General features: G+C 36.1%; 1 pseudogene; it reads left to right on the forward strand.

Moving 5' to 3' along the window:
* The first annotated feature begins 215 nt into the window (after positions 1–215).
* On the forward strand, positions 216–16033 carry LOC127212419 (vomeronasal type-2 receptor 116-like; annotated as a pseudogene).
* Positions 16034–16444: the final 411 nt, after the last annotated feature.

Consider the following 16444-nt stretch of genomic DNA (forward strand, 5'->3'; position numbering starts at 1 on the left):
ATATAGACTGTGGACATCAGATGCAGAGGCCAAGGGAAGAGGGTGTTAAAAATTCCTACAGGAGTTAGGATCAATGTGAAAAACAAAGAAAAAAAATATACAGGTAGAGTCACTTCGTCCAGAGAAATAAATACTGGTCAAAAACCGTAGGTACTCATTGGATGTGCTGATGGTGGTTCAGATACCACCTTGCCCAGGCTTAAGGCAGGACAAATATGTGTGCTTTGATTTTCCTCTTCTTCATCCTGAACATCCCTCTTCTCCTGTCTAGTTTCATTCATCCTAGGTGCATTTGGAGACTGAAGTTGAATGAAGATAAAGAAAGGGACTTGGTGACGAGTTGTATCTACAATTTTCATATAATTCATGTGCCAATAGACAGAGAGTATTGGAATGAATATCTGAATATACAGTAAGTGCTTTTTCAATTTTTTATGTAAATGTCCTGACATATTTTATGGTTATTGGATAAGGATCAGAGGAATACTTTGAGTCTTCTGTCCTGTACTCACAGACTGCATACCAAGAGAGAATCATTACTTCTTTACAGACACATGGCTTTTTTCACTTTTAGTTCTTTCAGGAGTGTTCTGATTTTATTTCTGTTAGCTTCCTCCTTTAAAGATGGATGCTGAGAGAAAAAAGTTACCTCTGCAATGATCCATCATATATCGGCCTCCTAATCATAGTTTCCATTGTACCATACACAGTGACGTATGACTGAAAGCAATCCCATATAGTTCAACAAGTTTTCTCCTAGGCACATTCCAGTAAATGACTATACAGTCAGCTGATGCCCCTTTCATCAGTGTGTGTCTCCTAGTGCATGTGCTGGGATCAGTATTGTTTCTGTTACACATATCCTCTGGAATCTTTAACCTAGATACAAAGATGCTCTCTCAAATTCCTTGCATGTGGTCACACCATGGTTTCTAAAGCTGCATTGATCATGCAAGTAAGAGATCAGTTTACTGGGAACTAATTTCCTGTTGCTCCATACTTTACATGTATAGTTGTATGAACAGCAGCTTTTCTATATAAACAAGGTGAGTTTTTCACACTCTACACACCGTAGAAACGTATGCTTGGACTATAGTGGATATGTTAGCATATTTGATAAGTGATGAGGCTATCACTCATCCTGATAACAGCTTACATCCCTTGTCACTTTCATGAGTGACAGATGTGTTATGTGATAGGTGACAACACTTGAGAACAGATAGTGCAGTCATCTACTAACAATATTGCCATTCCTTAAGAACCATGCATCTTCTCCATTTATGTCTGAACCATCTATTTTATGAAAATTAAGTCATATTTATCTCTCTCATTTGTATTTCTATACTTTTACTATGCATCCCTGAGTGTATTAGAAATTTGGGATTCATACAAATTTTCTGGATTGCTCAGAGTTGTTTTCAAACACAGAACATTGGACAACTAAGCCACTCACCCAGCTTAAGTAATTGATGTTTCCCAACATAAGTTGTAGAATATAGTGATTGAAACCACATGTCCTGAATCCAAATCCCTTTTGCTGTTACAGAAATTCTCAATGAAAAATATTCTGCGTAGAGGTAAAGAATATTCTAATGTGGCCTGACACCACAGAGCAGAAGTACAATATAAAAGTGGAAACTGATGGTATTTTATTCTAAGTGAATCATTCAGAAAGATGTAATATGTTTGATGACTATTGATTAGATAGGATTTGACAAGGGAGAGACAGGTACTATTTTTCTCATAAACAAAATATGCTATTATTTTATATCAACTCTAGTGTTGCTTATTTTTTAACATTCACATTTTCACTCATTTTTTGTATTCTATTTTATAAACACGAATTATTGGCATTTAAAAAGCTCATTGCAGTTTCTGGATGCTCCTTGCTCTCAGTAGGGAGCTACAGTTATGTTAATGTTACCAGAATGGTGGTCAAAATAATGTTTTTTGAGACAGAGTTTTTTGGTGTTGTCTTAGATGTTCTGAGATCATTTTGTAAAAAAAAAAAAAAAATCTGGCTTCAAATTCACAGCAATCTGCCTGCATCTGTCTCCTTGAACGCTGGCATTAGAGGCATGTACCACCACATCTTGCTCAAAATATTTTCTAGGAGAATAGTTATGTTACCAGGATATACTCAGTGTGAGTAAATCACAAGTGTGTATAAACCAAAAATAGGTGAGCAATAATGGGGTTGTGGTTTGTGATCTTAATCTCTGTTCTCAGGACCTGAAGCGCATTTGAGTCAGAATAGTTTGGAGCAAAGTATAATTGGGAAACATGTTGGTTGCATTACCCTATTATATCCTAAACAATTAATTGTTCCTGTCCACACAACATGTGCATACATACATAATTTTATCACTTATTCTTTATATATATTAATTTGTATAACAACAACATTTATAAAAAGAATCTCTTTCTCCATTAGACAAACTGACTATGAGGTGATTTGTTAAATATATTGCCACTAATTATAAATAATTTTAAGTACGGGAACCAAATGTAGCCCCTGAGATGCTATTGTGCACTCATAAGTCCTCCTTTCACTGCCTTAGCTAATTCCATTAATTTCATGATAAAAACATAAAACATCTCACAATCACGTATATTTTCATATTTATCAATAATTTCAACTTAAAATTTCCTCAGAATTTTCTTCTGTCAAAGCCAATGCCTGTGTCTTTACCTTCTGAGACAGCACAATAAAACAAGAGATGGAAACCGTCTCTGTGGAAGATGTCAATATAACATATTATTTATGGAAGACGCATGAGTGTTTAAGGATTTTGTAATTTCTAACTTCTTATGTCACTACAATCTCACAACACAGGACATCTGTTTCTGTCTTTAGAGGTGGAAGGCAATATGGTGCAATTACATGTTCTGCTTATTTTCATTATAAATGATTACCTATATATCTCTGTCCATAATAAACACTGTATCCTTTTACAGCACAATAACAAAAGGCCAGCGATTTGCTTTTGCATTTGCTTTTGCCATGGATGAAGTCAACAGGAACCCTGGTCTTTTATCAAATATCTCTATGTTGGAAAGCACTGTATTTGGATGTCAGACACTGTCATACTTAAAGAGTTACATTCATATGAAAATAAACAATGAAAAGTTTCTCCCTAATTATGACTGTACAAGAGAGCCAGTGTGAGGAGTGTTACTTACAGGACCAAACTAGGAAACATCAGCAATATTGCAGACATACATGAATCTCTATGTAAGTTATCAGGTAAGAGTTACTGGAGTGGGAATTTCTGAAATCACGTTTCTTTTGGTACCATTTAGAGATTCTTAGAAGAGTTTAAGAAGGATAAAGGCCTCATGATTATATCAATCTATTTGTTCAAGTACCGTAATATTTAGAGGCTTGATAGTTTTCTACATGTCCTTGTTTGTAATAGAGATGAGGGAAGAAGTAATAGATAATTTGTCTCTCTAGACCACTTTGAAGAGAAATGTGTATATAAGATTTTATGTATGTATGTTGATTCATGCTGCTACCTATGTCATAGGTCCTTCAGATTACATTTGGACCTTTCCATCCTGTCTTGAGTGATCATGAACAATTTGCACATCTATATCAGATGGGCCCTAAAGACATATCTTTAGCTCTGGCCATGGTCTCCTTCATACTTTACTTCAGATGGAACTGGGTTGAGCTAGTCATCTCAGACAATGATCAGGGCATACAATTTTTTTCATATTTGAGAAGAGAGATGGAAGAAAATACAGTCTGCTTCGCCTTCGTGAGCATGATCCCAGTCAACTTGGAATTATACATGTCAAGAGCAAAAGTATATTACAACCAAATCATGACATCTTCCACAAATGTTGTCATCATTTATGGTGACATAGAGTATACACTAGCTTTGAGGTTAAGAATGTGGGAATCTCTAAGTATAAAGAGAATACGGATCACCACCTCCCAGTTGGATGCCACTATACATAAGAGGGACTACACACTTGACTCATTTTATGGGACTCTTCTTCTTGCTCACCATCGTCCTGATATTTCAGGCTTCAAAAATTTTGTCCAGACATGGAATCCTTTCAAATACTCAGACAACCATCTGGCAAGCATAGAGTGGATGTACTTTAACTGTGATGTCTTGGCATCTAACTTTAATTCACTGAAGAGCTACTCGTCCAATGACACATTGGAATGGCTAATGGAACAGACTTTTGACATGGCCTTTAGTGGTACCAGTTATGACATATACAATGCTGTGTATGCCGTGGCCCATGCTTGCCATCAATTTTCATTTCAACATATAGATCATCAGGAAACAGTCACGTTGTTGGTCTCCAAACAAGTGTGCTTGAAGGTACTGTGTCTTCTATTGGATGATATTTGTTGTTATCAATGACATACTTTTATAAGTCTCTCACATACCCAATCTGAGTGGAGTAGAAATGAAATATAAAGCTTTACAAATGCAAAGTATAAAGGCACTAGAGTAGTAGGGAATTTTGCCTATTAAGTCTATTGACTTTGATACAGAGAATCTAAATATCATCACAGTTGTTAAAATACTTGAAATATAATCAGTGATTTCTAATTAATCCTTTCCATGATGAGAGGATGTACCCTTTTTCCTTAAGTACCAAATGTGTTGTAATTATGGATGGTTTTCCTAAATATTTTAGACTGATTCAGACCCCACGGTAGGTACTAGCATCATTCCTTGGGTTTGTGAGAGTATTTATACAGGAGATAGTACTGGAATTCAATTCAGTACAGTCATGTTTGTTCATGTGTGAGAAATTCTACTTATCACTTTGTATATGCATATGTTTTTCTGTTGCTGTGCATCTCTTTGCATATTTACATTTCTGTTCCTATGTACAGATGTTTCTATTTCACCAGGCTATCTTTCCAATTATCTGTGGAAATGAGCAAACATTTCTCTATGTATCAATGTCTTTCTGTATGTGTGTTTGTATCTGTTTTCATCTGGCTATGTGTATTTTTGAATGAATGTGTTATGAAGTGATGAGTGTGTATTTTTTATTTTGGTGGATGTGCTTGTAGTCTCTAAACATCTGATCCTCCTAGTCCCACTATCCATTCATTCTCTATCCCCTAATACTCAGAAAAAAAGATCTCTCTTACCCACCTATCACAGCTCATCATGTTGCACCAGGACTGAGCATTTCCTCTTCCCTATGGCCTGGTGAAGCATCCACCCCATGTTGTAGTGATCATAGAGATCAGATTAGGCAACAGAGTCCTAATTTGAGACATCCTCCACTCTCCTTATTATGCGACTCACATGAAGCCAGTGCTGCCCATTGGCTTTGTCTGTGCAAGGGATTTAGTTCCAATCTATACATGGTTCTAGTTGGTATTTCAACCTACACAAGCACTTTTGGTCCCCAGTTAGTTAGCTATTCTGCCCTTTTTCTGGACCTCTGTTGCCTCCTGATCATTCTGTCTTGCCACCAACTTTTCCACAAGGCTCCATAAACTTCATTCTTTCTTTTGTCTGTGAGTCTCAGCATCAGTTTCTGTCCACTTCTGTGTGAAGCAACACAGAGAACAACTATATGTGGCTCCCATGTGCAAGCACAAGAGAGTGTCATTAATAGTGTCAGGGTCTGGCTCTCTGCCATGGCATGGATACCAGGTTGGTTCACTCATTGTTTGCACATGCCCTCAGTGTCTCTGCTATATCTATCCTTGTATGTCTTGTAGGCAGGGTAAATTTTGGGCTGAGGTTTTGTAGGGTGGTTTGGTGTTCCCCTCCCTCTACTAGGAATGCTGTATAGTCTCCTTAACACTTGCTATAAGGACTCTGACCTAGAGTCACTCCCATATACTCCAAGAAAACTACCATGTCTTGTGTCTCCAGATTGTCCAAGAGATGTTAATTTTATTTCTCCAGTTTCTTTCATTGCAATTTTGCTCCTGGATAATCTCATTAAATTTGCCTTTAAGATAAAATCAGATCATACTACCTGACTTTAGGAAAGAGAATGCGCACTACAGTATGCTATTTCTACTTCAGTTTTACTACATTCTGAAGAATATCCACTTTACAAATCCACTTGGGGACAGAGTGAATATGAGCCAGAGAGAAAAACTGAAGGAGAAAAGTGACATTTTCTATATTGCCAAATTGCAACATGGTCTTGAAGTTAAGGTGAAGATTGGAAGTTTCAGCCCATATTTTTCACATGGTCAACAACTCCATTTATCTGCAGAGATAATGGAGTGGGCTACAGGAAGTACAAATGTAGGTTTGAACTTACTGTACTTATTTACCTGACTCAGCAGTAAAAAGCTGTCAAGCGTGTACATTCTAAATTAGTGAAATAAAATTGACTGTCAGGTAAGGAATCAAAAGGTGTCCCCCTATACCATATTTCTTTTTCTTTTTTTCTTTTTGATGGAATATATTTTTTAGTTTGTAGAAGAATCCACAATTTTATACAGTTAATTTTATCCTATTAGATGTCTTTTGGGATTTTAATATAAATATAATATCTTTTATCACTGTCTGGTATTACTTGCTCTAACATATGCAATAGTGTGTTAGTAACAGTCTGATTACTACACAGTGATTTCTAACTTTCTGTTGGAAATCTGGCACAAATGTCAAAGATATTGCAGTTATAGTAAGGATGGAGTAAAGGAAAACATATAAATAATTCATTTTTATGTAATACTCTAATCATTTTTATGTTGAGCTTCTAAATTCTAAATGATTCTATATATGAAATTAAAATTTCATGAAAAATGTTAAATTTTTCTAAAATTTATAACAATGTCTTTTATTCAACTAATATTTTCTTTTCATGTTTTATACAGAATGTTTTAACTGTATATATGTCTATGGTATACTGGCACATATAATGAATATGAATTCCAAAAAGAGATTCAGACTGCTGGGAACTTAATACAGATTACTTCCAGACAGTGGGTTTTCTCAAAGTCATACCCTTCATGAGCAATAAGTTTTTATTGACAATGAACAATCTCTCTAGCTATGAATGACACACTGTAGAAGAAATTTCTCTGCAGAAGAATTTTGTGTAATTCCCCTTAATCATGGCATAGTTCATTCTTACCAATAATGGGATTTATAGTTTAATTCTCTATATGTGGCTTTAAGAAAATAAATTTCACGGGATGAGTGCTATGTATATTAGAGATATGACTGCTGATGTGGGTGGTGTTAAGGTATTTCTTCCTTTTACCCAGTTTCAAAGTTCATTGCATTTTAAAAGACAGCTTCAGGAATCTCTTCAATTTTTAAATGAAGTAATATGTCATATTACTCAGAAAATATAAAACTCATAGTAAATTATTCTCTTCAGCTTGATGAGAAAAGTCTGTATAATGGAAAAAACATGTGAGGTGAAAGTGTAGCTACTGAAATACATATCAATTTATTGATAAGAAGTGAAAACTCATGTTTTTTATAGTCACTGCTAAGTACAACATTAAGAAGCAACCACCAGAAGAGTATACAGAAGTCAAAACAATGTAAAAAATTCTCTGGTCCCTTATAAACATATCCAAATAGAGGACATATAACATAAACATAAAGACACAGAAAGAAATAACATGACTCCAGGTTATATTCAAAGACATAAATGAAAGTATGTTCAATGACATATAAAGCAACAGATTAAAAATAATTGTAAGAAAATCCAAGAAGGTGATGCCAATCATTTTCTGTGTCTTGTATGCTGAACTAAGCCAAGGGATTGTGTTGGGAGCTACAGAACATCAGATCTGGAGTACTCTGGGTGAGAGGGGCCCATACTCTCTGGAATATGAAAGGGTTTGGTTAAAGGCCATCAATTGATGCACAGAAGAGTGCCTGTATTCCTGTGTTCATGTGTCTGGGACTGAACTGTGAGCATCAAGCGACCAGAGTCTTGGTCTTTTAACTAAAAGGATACTTCAGGGTATGGCATACTGGTAGATCTGACCTCAGATTCCTCTGCCAATCCACAGAAATTTCCCAGTTACAGGTACGGATTGGTGTGAGCTCCAAAGCCAGCTATACTCCAGACAGCACTCTCTACTGCCACAATTCCTCAGACTGAATTGTGAGTTGAAGTGTACCAGTGTCTAAGTCTGCTAGCCCAGGAGAGACCTCACAGTGTGTAGCACTGTTTGATCTGGATGTATGTCAACGGGTCAATTCATGGAGTGTTCCCAGGTCCAAGCAAGAACAGACAAAGGAAGGGTTCCTAAACCTTAGTTGCAAGGCTGTACATGGACAGCCCCCTAGCTCTGTCTTGGACCAATAAAAGATCATCTGGAGGAATCACCGTACTTGATCTCAATCTGTACTATAAAGCAACAGTATTTTAAAAAGCATGGTACTGGCACAGCAATAGGTTGGTTGATCAGCGGAATAGAATCGAAGACCCTTGATATGAATCCACACAAATATGGTCACTTGATTTTTGACAAAGAAGCCAAATCTATTCAATGGAAAAGGGATAGCGTCTTCAACAAATGGTGCTGGTCTATTTGGATGTCTATGTATAAAAATTTGCAATTGAAACCATATTTGTCACCATGCACAAAATTCAAGTCCAAAGGATCAAAGACCTCAACATAAAACCAGAGACACTAAATCAGTTAGAATAAAAAGTGGGGATGAGCCTGGAACACATTGGCACAGGAGACAACTTCCTGAACAGAACACCAACAGCCCAGGCCTTAATGTCAACAATTAATAAATGGGACCTCATGAGGTTGAGAAGCTTTGGTAAGGCAGGAGACACTGTCAACAGAAAAAAAGCGACAGCCTAAAGACTGGGAAAAGTTCTTCACCACCTCTATGTCTGACAAAGTTCTAATATTCAAAATATATAAAGAACTCTAGAAATTAAACACCACCTAACCAAACTACTTAATTGAGAAATGGGTCTCAGAACTAAACAGAGAATTCTCAACAACAACAACAACAACAACAAAAAATCAAAAGCCTGAGAAACACTTAAAGAAATGTTCAACCTCCTTAGTCATCAGGGAGATGCAAATCAAAACAACTCTGAGATTCCATCTTATACCCCTCAGAATGGCTAATCAAAAATTCAAGTGACACCACATGGTGACGAGGATGTGGAGAGAGAGGAACACTCCTTCATTGCTGGTGGGATTGCAAACTAATACAGCCACTTTGGAAATCTATCTGGCGCTATCCCAGAAAACTGGGGATAAGGCTTCCTGAAGAGATAGGTATTCCACTCCTTGGAATATACCCAGAAGATGCTCCAGAGCACAAGAACACTTGCTCAACCATGTTCCTAGCCACTTTACTCATAATAGCCAGAATATGGAAACAGCCTAAGTGTCCCTCAATAGAAGAATGGATAAAGAAACTGTTCTACATTTACACTGTGTAATAGTAGTCTGCAATTAAAAACATGGAATTCCCAAAATTTGTGGAAGAATAGATTGAACCAGATATGCTCAAAATGAGTGAGTTAACCCAGAAGCAGAAAGAGTCAAGTGGTATATAGTCACTTATATCTAGACACTAGCCCAAGAGGCATGTTCCATAAAAGTGTTCACTTACCAGAAAAGTTGGACAGAGGGGAGGACATCCTGTTGGGGCTCTAGGTGAGAGAAGCATCAGAGCGTGGGGAAATAGAAGGGTCCAGAGGGTCCTTGAAAACTACAAGAAGAACATTATGATGGATGAATCTGGGCCCAGGGGTCCTGCTCAAACTATGGCACCAGCCAAGGGCAATATGTGCAGTAAACTGTTAACCCCCACCTAGATCTAGCAAATGGACAGGACGTTCTTCACAGTTGAATGTAAAGTGGCACCTGACTTTTACAATAACTCTGGTGCCTCATTTTTGACCACGTCCCCTGAGTGGGGAGAGCTGGTGGCACTCAGAGGAAGGATATCAGGCTACCAAGAAGAGACTGGATACCCTATGAGCATATACAGGGGGAGGAGGTCCCCCTCAGTCACAGTCAAAGGGCAGGGGAGTAAGGGGAAAATGGGAGGGAGGAAGGAATGCGAGAATAGAATGTTGGGATAACAATTGAGATGGAAAATGAATAAATTAAGAAAATAAATTTTAAATAAGAGAATGCAATGAAATTACAAATATTATTAAATCAAACTAAAATATGCAAGGAAACAACAAAATAAATCAAACAAAAACATCAGTTTAAAATCTCACCAAGAGAATATTGCAAGTTGAAGACTGGGTGAGAAGATTTCAAGACAAGACATACGAATTAGAATGCTCAAGTATGATGAAGATAAAATAAAAATAGAATGAAATACAGAGGATACCAAGGACATGTGATGAAGAGATGAAATTTAAAAACCGTAACCAAAAGAGTAGAAAAAAAAGACAGAATAAAGGCATCTATATTATACTCACTAAAATGTAGTTTTTTAAGTTTCTTTTAAAAACTTGATCTGTGACCACATAGAGATAGTACTTATTTAAATGCTAACCTCTCAACATCATAAAAATCCAGCTTCGTTTTTTGTTGTTTGTTTGTTTTGTTTTTAGATAGTGTTTTACTATGTATCCTTTGCAGTCCAGGTCTCAGTGCAGCAGGGTGATCTCAGAATCATAGCAATTGCCCTGCCTCTGCCTCTGTTAGTGCTAGGATTAAAATGATCCAGGTTTTCATATCTATTATTTAAATTTGCTTTGTAACAACAAATATTATGGAATGCTTCTATATAGAAGCCCCATTCATAAATGAGCTGCGTATAAAGGATTACACATTCTACTGTGGAGGCTCTTAAATGAGAAGAGTATCAATGATGTGTGTCAAACATTTAGAGACAAAACTGTCAAGCCCATTTACTATACACAGTATATTGGTATCTCATGAATGAAAGAAAGAGAGCAAAGTTCAATAAAAACACAGATACAGAAATTCATGTCCACTGACACAGCAGTATAAATGATCACTTAATAACTTCTTCATACTTACAACTAAAATGAACAAAAGTTGCCAAAGGTACATAAAGACAATACTAGAACATCATAAAGAAAAGCAGCTATTAGAAAAGAATCAGTATTGCAATAACAACATACTGAAATAATTAACAAATAATTGTAAATAATACTAGAGTTATAGAAGTCATGTTCTCTAATTGAAACACAAAGAAAATAAAAATGGCTCATTAGAAAGACAGGTTTGTTGCCTCTATGGGGAAGTAAAAAACTCATTCACACACATGAAGATAGCTGTTCTTTCTATAAGAATATTTGAAATGCATGGTAATGAAGTGTAATAGACAATGTTACAAAATAATCCCTATGATGGGTATGTATGGAATAATTCTGGATTAAACACCTACCAAAGAACTCAGCAGCAAAAGAGAAAGATCACTTTCTTAGTACAACATGATTTTATTCCAGGAAGGAAGCATGACTCAAAATACATAGATCAATTAAGCTGAGTCAATCACATAAATAATCTCAACTATAAAATTACATTTTATCCACAATAAAGAACAAAGTATGCAAAGTGAGACGACAGAAAAGGATCACCTGTCCAATGCGGTGCCCAGTTTCAATGTTCACTCTTATGCAAAGACCCTCAAGTTTGATATTTTATTTTAATTTAAAATTTTTCTATTTACATTAAACAATATGTATTGAAGTGCCCCCTGTATTTACAGTCCCCATGGAGCCTGTTTACCTCAGGAAATAATCCACCCTCCAGCTAAATACACAGAAATTCACTACTTTCACACCACAATTAAACTAGGATTTGTCCACTCAGTTCTTTTTCTCTTTACACTCAACATGTCAAATTTACAATGCCAACTTATTGGGGGTCATGTTTGGTATCTGAGATTCTAGGACAAATTTCCTTCATCACGTAATTCTTTTAGTCTTATATTGCTAATCTGTTGCTGTGATTAAGTACTGACCCTAAATAAAGTGAGGAAAAACAGTTGATTTGGCTCACCAATTACTGTCAAGGAAAGACAAGGCAGGAATCTGTAGATTGGAAGGGTAGACCCTGAAAAAATCTCTGCATCCTGGCTTATTCTGCTTGATTTCTCATAGAACCAAGCCTAGGAAGAGCACCACCCACAGTGGGATGGGCACTCATACATAAATTACCACTGAATGAAATGCCTCCCAGGTCCATGAACAATCCAGTCGATGGAAATGATTTCTTTAGTAATTTTCCTCTGTCCTTTTACTATACTTGGTGTCCATTTGATTATGATTACATAGAAAAATCTGTCTAAAGTCTCTATAGTGTTTACAAGGAGGACACCATGAGTTTTTTTCTTATAGTTCTAGGAGTTGGAAAGCCATTCACTTTTTCATCAATTTATTTCAATATATTTATATGCTTGACACAATACAATGTACTAAGTGACATGTGCTCCCTTGGTTCTTATATATAGAATAAGATTACTCAGAACACAATTAGCTAATAGAATATATGTGGAAGAAGTAGATAAAAATGCGGATATCAGCATGTATCTTATGTTTCTCAGATATTGCCCTCTGTGTGCAGTGCTGACTGTGGTCCGGGATTCAAAAAATTCTGGAAAGAAGGAATGGCAACCTACTGTTTTGAATGGAGCCCATGCCCAGAAAATGAATTTTCTAATGAAACAAGTGAGTATAGGGGCTCTGCAGAAACTTTCAAATTTATCTTGACCGTCTACCCACTCTGAAATACTTCAGTTGTCTAAAAACCAATTGAATATATAACACTTGAAATTTTCCAGAGTAGGTCTATATGGAAATACAAATATTCACAATTTCCTGAATAACAACAAACAACAAACTCTTATGTCTTTATGGACACTGTGACTCATTTACAATTGATGGAGGATCACATTTTCTCAAGGAAGGAGTTTTGATAATGAAACTTCAGTTTGGCTGTATTTCATAGATTTTCTTAATGATTTATCTCTTCTTAAAATATATAGATTAGAATATCATTACAGAGTTTTAATAACATTTCTTAACTCTCTTGTATATATATAAGTGTGTGTGCATGTGTGTGTGTGTGTGTGTGTGAGTGTGTGCCCCTGTACATGAGATTGTGCATACCACATATGTATAAGACACCCTGACTCTGTAATGTCACTGTTGGGTACCTAACATAAGTTCTCTGATATTAATATAGAGGTTAAATATTACTTGTATAGTTATGAGAATCGAAGTATGAGATGGAAGACTTTGTGTATTCTCCAGAGGCCCATTTTCAAATGTCTGATGTCATCTGGAACGAGCATGTGGGGATGATTCTTCAGACCTAATCAAGGAACTATAAGAAGTCTTGTAATCAATATTTTATACACAGCATCCAATTAATAGTATAATAACATTTAAGGTTAGAATAATATATAAAAAAGAATTTAGTTCAAAATATTAAAATTTTATTGCCACCAACAAAGAAAATATTAGTCAAATAATTATTTATTTAGAGGTGACTAAATGAAAATAGCCAATGGATAAATTTTCACATCTTTTGCCTGTAATCCTATATAATGAAATGAAAGGTCTTAAAGGGCACTAGTGGCAATTGAGATGACACAGAATCTAAATCTCTTGACACAGAGGCTGACGCACTGAATTCATGCCCAGGATCCATGTAGAAGGAGTATGTAACTAACTCCTAGAAGATGGCTTCTTACATACATTCATTCCAACATACAACATTCTCTAAAACAAACTACATGTAATGAAATTGTTTTAAATGCAAAACCAAGTAATAATAGCGACTATTTACATTAATGAATATCACAAAAGTTACACAACATTATTTTTGTGACTTTAATTAGGTTTACATTTTGGGGTGGGAAGGGGATGCATGTAACAAGTGCAGATGCAGGTGAGAGGCTACTAAAACTCAGGTGGACAGAATTACATGCAGTTTTGAAACATCAGGCAGAAGTGCTGGAATTTGGACTCATGTTTTCTGAAAAATAGGTATATTCTCTTTACGTTGGAGCCAACTAGTTAAGGTGTATAAACATATTAACTAATTACATCTGACCATAAATGCATTTCTCTAGATAAAAATAATGAACTACCTGGAAGCACATCATATCTCTCTACAATTATCCAACTATTGGGTGAAATATTAATCACATATATTACAGTTGCCATTCTGGATCTTGCAACTTGTGAATGGAGTACTACAGGGTAAAAAATAATCTTGGTTACCACTATTAGAATTCTTTTGTTATCTTGTTCATTTTGTTTATCAATGTGCATTTCTATCTTGAATCCATTCATAGAGTTTGGTTCTCATAGATTTTAGAAGAACAGAGGAGAAGGGGGCTGAATGATTCCAAACTGGATGAAAGGTTTTAGTGCTCAGTATATACAGAATTTTCGCTCTCCATGTTGATGTTGGTGCTTCTCATTAACAAGTATCAGGAGTCTTTTTCCTCATGGCCAGATAAGCATACAACTGACAGCATCATTATTTAACATTTCTGTAGTTTTCAATCATTAACAGTATATTCATAGGTCAATCAACTTTCATCCTTCTACATCCCCTTTATAATTCTAATAAACCTCAGATTCCTGAACCTCTTTATTATTTTTACATGCACATGCACACACATAAATATAAACCCACTCATACAACCCACTGATTCAATTTAATTTACTTTTATATTAGTGTGTTTGGACTAGTAAATTGAAACTCTAAAATTTATAAGAGGTCTTATCCCAGTAGAAGACTGAGTATCCCTCTGTCACACAGAGAACATTGATAAAAGAGTCAACAAACCCAGGAGACAATGAATATACAGAATTAGTGATTTTAAAACATATGTAAGTACACTGTTGTTAATGAATTTACCTTTCTTAAATTGATGAGTCTAAGGCATTTCAATATAGCACCAAGATGATGTGAAAAACTGTGCCTAAAAACAACAGTATAAATGATATCAGGAACAAAATTCAATAAAATGTAATGATTGCTTGTGTTTTCTTTAAAGGGAGTGAGTATTATACAATACAAATATTGTTGTGAAGCAAAGTCCTCAATTTCATACTGAGTATTAAAATGTACATATGGCAATGCTTCTCCAATGTCGTATCAATGAAATGCTGAAGCACCACTAATAAAACCTCCATTTCTTTATCAGATGGGGATCAATGTGTGATGTGTCCAGAGGAACAGTATGCTAACCCAGAGCAGACCCACTGTATAGACAAAGCTGTGGTCTTTCTGATCTATGAAGATCCATTAGGTATGGCTCTTGCCTTAATAGCCCTGTGCCTCACTGCATTCACTGCTGTGGTTCTTGGGGTTTTCGTGAAGCACCATGACACTCCTATTGTAAGGCCAATAACAAAACCCTCAGCTACCTATTACTTATATCACTCATGTTCTGTTTCCTCTGCTCCTTGCTCTTTCTTGGGCGTCCAAACACAGCCACCTGCATCCTGCAGCAGATCACATTTGGAATTGTATTCACTGTGGCTGTTTCCACAGTTCTGGCCAAAACAATCACTGTAGTTCTGGTTTTCAAACTCACAGCACCCAGAAGAAGGATGAAGTATATCCTAATATCAGGGGTACCTAACTATGTCATTCCCACTTGCTCCCTATTCCAAGTAGTTCTGTGTGCAATTTGGCTAGGATCTTCTCCTCCATTTGTTGATATTGATGCATACTCAGAGCATGGCCATATCATCATTATGTGCAACAAGGGCTCAGTTACTGCATTCTACTGTTTCCTAGGATACTTGGCCTGCGTGGCCATGGGAAGTCTCACTGTGGTTTTCCTGGCAAGAAATCTGCCTGACAATTTCAACGAAGCCAAGTACCTGACATTCAGCATGCTAGTGTTCTGCAGTGTCTGGGTCAGCTTCTTCCCTGTATATCACAGCACCAAGGGCAAGGCCATCGTTGCTGTGGAGATCTTCTCCCATCTTGGCTTCCAGTGCAGGAGTGCTTGGATGCATCTTTGTTCCCAAGTTCTACATAATTTTATTAAGACCAGAAAGAAATTGTATCCAAAATATCAGAGAGAAATCAGGATTCCTAAAGTCATATATTATGAAGTAAGACTGACAAATAATTGTTCTGCATAACCACCAAATAGAAGGTTGCAATGCAATATCTACAGAATCATATCTATCTGTTAAATGTAGGATGCATATTCTTGTGATAAAAAGAGACTAGTAATTGAAATGATCATGATCAAAAAACAATTAGCTTGTATTTCTTAATTAGCCTAATTGACCTAAAATAGCATTTTCAAGGCATTGGAAGTAAACCGTGCGTTCTACTTGAGTTTAGTTGGTACATCATATTAGAGTAGAAATGCGCACACACACACACACACACACACACACACACACACACACACACACACAAAATAAATGAAGAATAATCAAGAATATAACAAACTTAAACTTATTTTGCATCAATACACAAAATTATATACCAATGAACTAAAAATAACCTTATTTTGAT

Source organism: Acomys russatus, chromosome 30 (assembly GCF_903995435.1).
Source record: "Acomys russatus chromosome 30, mAcoRus1.1, whole genome shotgun sequence".
In the NCBI taxonomy this organism is placed as follows: Eukaryota; Metazoa; Chordata; class Mammalia; order Rodentia; family Muridae; genus Acomys; species Acomys russatus.